At 40.4% G+C, this 6,235-nt stretch overlaps 1 protein-coding gene across 1 annotated transcript in view; it reads left to right on the top strand.

Annotated features, from left to right (window-relative positions):
- SWT1 (SWT1 RNA endoribonuclease homolog) overlaps nt 1–6,235 on the top strand; it is a 153,233-nt gene that overhangs the window by 107,967 nt on the left and 39,031 nt on the right. The window lies entirely within an intron of this gene.

Raw genomic sequence — 6,235 nt, 5'->3', positions numbered from 1 at the left:
GGGGTGTGCAGGGTGTGAAGGGGGTTGGGGCTGGAGGCGCGGTGATTGTGAGGAAGAACAGAGGCACGCTGACAGAAGGGCTGGGAGGATTCACTCAGAGAAAACAGCCCGAGAGGTCGGAGGAGGCATAATGTTATGTCAGTGTTGCTGCAAAAGCCTATTTAGTTCTACTTTTCGTCCCAGGATTTTGTTTTGTCCAAGTGCAGCTCTCCGCTCGGAGACACTGAGTCAGTTCTTTGCTGGTCTTGCCCTTTTGTGGAAAAAGAAAACAACCTTGAGACCAGATAGCCACCTTAATTACCCACTGCCCCACCTTGCCCCGGGAACCCGCGCTCTGACGGCAGCTTCATGTGACTCTGAAGGGCACACTGGAAGGTTTCCTAGATTGAGGTGAGAGGATTTAGTGAGGTAAACTTGTTTAGAGTTTGGCAGAGGCTCCAGGTTAATGTCCTGTTGGCTTATCCCGACTTGGTGAGGGCACTTAAGCCGTCTGGGCCTAGCCTTGTTTGTGTTTGATCCCTCGGCTTAATTAGTAGACCTTTCTGGGAGCACTTTATCACCGCTTCCTACCATTCTTTATCGTCACTATTTAGTTTGTGCTTATGGGAGCAGGAAAAACGTTAGGGCTTTTCATCCGCAGTAGAAGCTTTACAAGTTTTTATTCTAAAATCTTGAGGCAAGGAGACTTGCAGTTTTGGGTTTTTGTTTGTTTGTTTTTCCAATTCAATTGTGGAAGGAAGCAGGAACTAAGGTATCTATTAGTACGACTCTGATATATTTCTTAAGGTGAAAAAAACACGTTTGCCACTGGGCTCTTTTTTTTGTCTGCTGAAAATAACTGACAGCAGTGTTCACTTTTATTGCAAAGGAAGCTATTAGAGTGCATACCTTGTACATTCTTTTGATGCCATAGGCTTCATCCTTCCAGGGAGAGTATGAACTGCCCACTTCAGGTAAGCACATGACTCTGTGGCCTGCTGGACACATGGTCCCAACTTGCTGTACTCTAAATAGTACCTTTGTGACCTGAAACAGTCAACACTCTCTTAAAGCTACAGTGTGATCAGCTAGTGCATTTTTTCCTTGTATGAGATTTCATATTTGCATATTACCTTCTCTATAGGTAATGGCATAGTGTAAACAGTCCACTTGTCTTCCAGGCAACTCCAGATTTAAGCCTATCTATGTAGTTACTATATAATCCAGAAGAAAATCTCACTCTTAATATTTTAATCAGACAAGATACATTTGGAGAGTGCTTAATAAAAATGAAAACTATCAGCTCCTGTTTTATGTCCAGCACTGAGAAAGATAAATTAGGAATTTATTTTAAAAGATAGGAATTAGGCACCAACCTGCAGTCTTTCCATTTTCCTCTCCGATCCTGCTTCAAATATTGTCCCAGTCCTAAACTCTGGTTTGTGTTTTATTCTTTATGTGTTCGTTTTCTAGGGCTGCTGTACAAAGTACCAGAAACTGAGTGGCTTACACAACAGATATTTATTGTCTCACAGTTCCTCCTTTTCAAATACGAAATCAAGGTGTCTGTAGGGGATGATCTGTTCCAGGCCTTTCTCCTGGTTTCTGGTAGTTCTTGGTTTGTGGCAACATAGATACAATCTTTGCATGGCGTGTTCTCTGTGTGCCTGTCTCTGGGTCCAAAATTACCCTTTTTATGAGGACACCAATCATATTGGATTAGGGGCCCACCCTAACCCAGTATGATCTCATCTTAAGTAAATCTGCAATGACTCTTTCCAAATAAGTATATTTTGAGGTACTGAGGGTTAGGACTTTAACATGAATTTGGAAAGGGACATAATTCAACCCCTACCACTTTAGTTCAGTGTTCCCAAAGTGTGGTCCACTGACCAATGACCTGGATGTTCTTATGAGCAATGCAGGTTCCTAGGCTTTACCCTAGGCAACTGAATCTCAAAGGAGAGTTATTTTTTTTTGCGCCCAGGGGACAATTGGCAATATCTGGAAACAGGACTGGGGGAGGGGTTCTGTTAGTATCTGGTAGACCCGAAATGCTGCTAAATACCCTACAATGCACAGGACAGTCCCCCACAACAAAAAAAATGATCCCACCCGAAATGTCAATAAGGTCAAGATTGAGAAACTGTACTCTAGAACTGCTAAATCAGAATCTCTGGGAAGAGAGGCCTGGAAATCTACATTTTGACAAGCATTCCCCAAAACTTATACCCAAACTAAAGTTAGAAAAAGACTGCAGATAGCAAAAGCCTTTTTTAGGCCAATGTACATGCTCCATTTTGTTCCAAATATTAGTTATCTCTCTTTTATTAGCCATGCCAGTTTTGATGTTAATCTAATTAAATATTACAACTTAGCAGTTCACTCAATTTACAAGTCATACTATAACATTCATTTTTAAATTGGAAACTCGTTTACATTGTAAAACTTCCATACCACATTACGTTAGTTTTGATCAGCTGTCTCTGTTTTCTGGATGTCCGATGCCTAATGAAAATTGCTGCCAATCTATGGCTTGGCAAAGCAATGCTTTGCCTGCTCCAGTCCAGTAGTTTCTCCTGTGCTCTGAGTGACAGACTTGTCTGTTTCATATATTTCTCTTATCCCTTGCAGTCTGCTGCTATTCTCTCAATTTCTTTCTCTCCTTCTGGCATTTGAAAATATTTTTAGGGTACATTGGAGGTATCGTAAGAGCAGAAACAAGAAAATGGTAGTGTCATAAAAGGCCCAAGAAGCACACAGAAAAACCTTAAGCCTTCCATAAAAATAGGTCATTGGAAATTGTGTATTGCAGTGTTTAACACGTTGAGAATTTCACGCCTTTCTAAAAAAAATTGTTTTAAGTATTCCATTTCAGAGAGAATCTTCCATTTTCCTGGTAAGACTTTCCTAGAGACTTTGCATCAGAACAGGCAAACTGCTTAGATATATATATTTTCAACCCAGAGATTATAAAATCAGAATACTTTGGTCCTGTATTACCTTTACTGGCTATTACATTATCCAAGCTGACTGTTTCACTAATGACCTTCTGCTAGTTTTCTAAAGTCATCACTGCTAAAATTTTGAGAACCATTCTAGCCTCCTCTTCCAACAACCAGAATCCCCTAATAGTTTCTTTCTCTATCAACAATTTCTTAGGAATTAAAACTTCTCATGTCATTCAAACGTACTTCCTGTGACATTATATGACCTTTAAGCCTTCTATCTCTTTGGATTATGTGGCCAACAATTGTATATTCAATTCTTGAATTCTAAGGTGCAGCCTAAGCTTTCCAAAAATCTTCATCGAAAAAAGCTTTAAAAAAAAATCAACTTGAGTGCTGAGAATAAGCACAGCATGGAATAAGCAGCCTTTATACTAAGCTGAGCTTTTACTGTAAACATTAAAATCAAGCATATAAGCAAAAATGTGGCAACATATAGCACAATCTATACAGTACAGTCCAGAAAGAGATCTTTTGTTGTGTTTGCATCCTAACCTTGACATCTGATGGATGAAAGTTACACAGTACAGTTCAGCTGGCCTAGCCAGCCAGCTGTTCCTAGCGTAAATTGATTACTTAACATGTGAAGACAAGAGGCTACTATAAAGAAAAAGCCAGAAAGGATACAGTGGCGAGCTGTAACATCAGCGGGTTCTATGTTTTCTGCTGTCTGGAGGAGACCAGAGTGAAGTACAATGAGAAAATGATGACATTTTACAAGACTCTTGTGAACTGGGCTTTTTAAACTACTGAAGACAGAAAGTCCCTCTGTTGTCATCTAAGGGTCCCTACCCTGAGAGTAATCCCTCCCAGCCACACTTCTCCAAAATTGGTGCCCTTGGGAACAGAATTGTCAAGTGAAATGTTTTCTTTCCCAGTCAGCTCTTCTCTGATGTCTTACTAGAGAGAAAAACATGAAAGAAAAACTCTGGTGGCAACATATTCTAACAACACCCTTAAAGGTAACCGCTCCTGAAGTACCTTTCCCCTCAAAAGTTCTCTCAGTACCTTGCTCCAACCAATCCTTTAAGACCCAGTTAGCCCTTTGCCACTTCTGAGAAGTGGGCTCATATAGGAAAGAATGCTAGTGTTGAAGGCCTAGGTCCAAATCTTTGCTCTCTTACTTAACTTTTTAAGGAAAAGCTCTTGTCTTCTTGGTGCCTCTTTTCTAATCTTCAAAATGGGAACAATAATACTTGCCTCACAGAATTATATACTTGGTACGTGGTGGGTGGTGGGCAAATATTAATTAATTAATTAACCAATTAATTAATTTAAAGGCATCCTCCAATTACTCCAACATACATAACTTCTCTTTCAGCCCCCTGAACCCTGGCACATCACTTGCAAAATTCGTTAGTCACTTAATCTACCTCGGGGTACTTTTATGCTTGCAGGATTAAGAGATGAGTGGTTTGAATCATAGCAGCAACCCAGGCTCTTAAAGGGGTTTTCCCTCTGCCCTCAGATACCTAGAAGTGTTGGATGAACGCATAGCAAACCCATATGTGCCTCTCCTACCTCTTTCCATCAAACTGATGTTTCCACATAGTGAGGAGAACTGGCAGAGGAAGCTGGAGTGACAGAGGACTGGGAAAATAAAGAAGTGGTTGTTGAGACATATCACATACCAGAGGGAGTAAAGGTACCTCAAATGACAGAGCAAGGACATCAGATCTTCTTGGCTAACTACCTTTCTCTTTCTCAAAGAGGTCTTCAGTGTGCTGAAGGGGATATAGGATTCTCAGCTCTGCCCTCCCTTCACCTAGGTTCCTGGCAGCCCAGATTCAAGAAATGTTCAGTTTTATGATTGACAGGAGCTTGAAAACCTATACAGTTATGGGAAGGGAGAGGGTGACCTATTTCACTTTGTGCTTAGCTCTATGGGATAAGGACCGTGGTTTGTCTTGTGTCTTACTGTAGCACCTAACCTAGTGTTTCTGCACATGATTTTTTGTCTTCTTAAAAATAGATTAATCGAACTTTTGGAAGTGATTTTTCTTTATGTCAGTGAACAGGAAGTTTGGGAAGAATTTTCCCCTTTCTGCAAAGTACTAAAATTTTCTTTGCTATTAAGGGGGTCCAGTCAATTTTTAAACTTCTCTCTGCAGTAACTTATTATAGTGTATTAAATGGTTTAAGGTCTGCCAAATTATAAAACTTTTATTTCTTTTACTCCATCTGGAGCAAATTATGAATATCCAGTTTGCATGTTAAACATTCACAAAAGAGAAAAATCCTTTAATTATATGCATTTTTAAAAAGTACCAGATTGCTTACTGAGAAATTAGCTTATTCATTGACTGTAGTGTTGTTATATAGGAATTTCTGGGTAACCTCAGTGTTGCACCAATTCTTATTGGTCTTATTAAGTTTATGAAATATAATGAGCTCTCACCCAAAGGGACAGTAGGATAGACAGCCATGCCTTGTAATTAGTCTCAACTTTCTTGAAGGTCTACAACAGAGAAGCAATTTAAATACGGATTTTTAAAATCCTCAAAAACACCACAGAATCATAGTCATTTCTTTACTGTGTTATATTTAAAGTGATATAAAGAATGAAACCCAAGTTAGTAAAAAGTTACTTGTAAAGAACTGAGAAGCTTTTTAGATGTGTGCATGCAAACATCCTACATACTGCTTCCTGTATTTCTTCCAAGTGTCTTTATGTAGCTGTTTCTCAGATTTTTTACATAAAATTATTTTCTGCCATAACCAAATGAATCCTGTCTTTTCCCTCGGTGTTTCCTAGAACATTAGGAAAAACCTATGATCTGAAACATGGTGGGGGGTCAGGGTTCTTCTCTGTGTGTGTCTATGCCTCGATGCACGATCTGGCCCTAGCAAATCTCATCCCTCATGGTCCTTTTCAGTCGCCCTGAACTCCTCCCTTCCTTAATACACCACACTCTTTGGATGTGCCATTTGCACTGATCAAAGCACCCCTCACCTGGCTAATTTCTACTGATCCTCCAAACCTCAATGTAGAACTCACTTCTTCCCGGCAGCCTTCCCTGACGGGCCTAACCTGGGCTGCTGTCCCTCTTATGAAATCACATAGTGCCCTAGGACATCTCCCCTCTGCAGCCTTCATCACACAGTAACGAAAGTATCACTTGTCTGCACCCTCTCTGTATGCTCTGCTCTGGGCTGACCGAAGCCGTCCTGTTAATCATCACATCCCTAGGACCCACCCTGGGCCAGACATGTCAAGATCCTCAAAATACATCACTGCAACGAACAAA

Source organism: Camelus ferus, chromosome 23, assembly GCF_009834535.1.
Source record: "Camelus ferus isolate YT-003-E chromosome 23, BCGSAC_Cfer_1.0, whole genome shotgun sequence".
Lineage (NCBI taxonomy): Eukaryota > Metazoa > Chordata > Mammalia > Artiodactyla > Camelidae > Camelus > Camelus ferus.
The sequence above is the reverse complement of the archived record's forward strand: the minus strand, read 5'-3'. Positions and strand labels throughout refer to the sequence as shown.